General features: G+C 32.4%; 1 pseudogene; it reads left to right on the top strand.

Moving 5' to 3' along the window:
- The first annotated feature begins 294 nt into the window (after positions 1 to 294).
- On the top strand, positions 295 to 448 carry LOC126007694 (uncharacterized; annotated as a pseudogene).
- The last annotated feature ends 391 nt before the right edge of the window (positions 449 to 839 follow it).

Here is an 839-nt window from a genome sequence, read left to right as displayed (position 1 = left end):
TTTAAAAAAATAAGTATAATTTATGGCTTATTTAGTTGAGTAATGTAAGTCTAACATAATTAAAGTCACTACAGCAAAACTACACAATAAACTGCAAAGAAAAAGGAGATATATCATTCTACTTTGTTGCTGTTTTTTTAATAGGGGCTATCACTAGCCAGACTCAGCCCAGAGCTACTTGGGAGACAAAAGTGTAAGGAATTGAACTTTGAGACCATGACTATGCAAGGCATGAGCTTTACTCCTAGAACCTTCTTTTTGCCATTCCCACCATCAACCTTTATGAAAAGTCTTCTGCAAATACTCTTACTATTCTGGCTAAACTTAGCTCATCCTAACCTGAATCCTAATCAAGATAGGATAAGTATTCTTATTTTATTAAGACCAGGTATGCATCTCCAGATCTAGTTCTTACCCTACATTAGTCCTATAAACTCCTTTGATGAAGTCAAGTCAAATTTACATACTTCAGGGCCAGGGATATAGTTTTAGAAGGAGCATTTGACTCAAGTGTGTAGTTCTAGGTTTGATATCCAGATCCTCAGAAAACTAAACTATCATCATCATTATTGTTATGATGTGAAACATGTCTATAATGCTTGGTATAATGATAAGTGGAAGCAGAGCAACAGTACGTTTTTTAAGATGACCCTGCTAAATGGGTATTAGTTGCCGTTAACTTATAAAAATCTGATTTTAAAAATCATCTAGGTTCAATTAAAAAATTAAAACATCTAAACTTGAGTTTAACTTTTAAAGTAATATTCTTCAAGAAAAATTTATCAGGACTTTTATTCACTATGTATTCTGTTGGTATATTTGGATTTGATGCTTGATAT

This window comes from Suncus etruscus, chromosome 4, assembly GCF_024139225.1.
Source record: "Suncus etruscus isolate mSunEtr1 chromosome 4, mSunEtr1.pri.cur, whole genome shotgun sequence".
Lineage (NCBI taxonomy): Eukaryota > Metazoa > Chordata > Mammalia > Eulipotyphla > Soricidae > Suncus > Suncus etruscus.
This window is presented reverse-complemented; position numbering and strand designations above follow the sequence as displayed.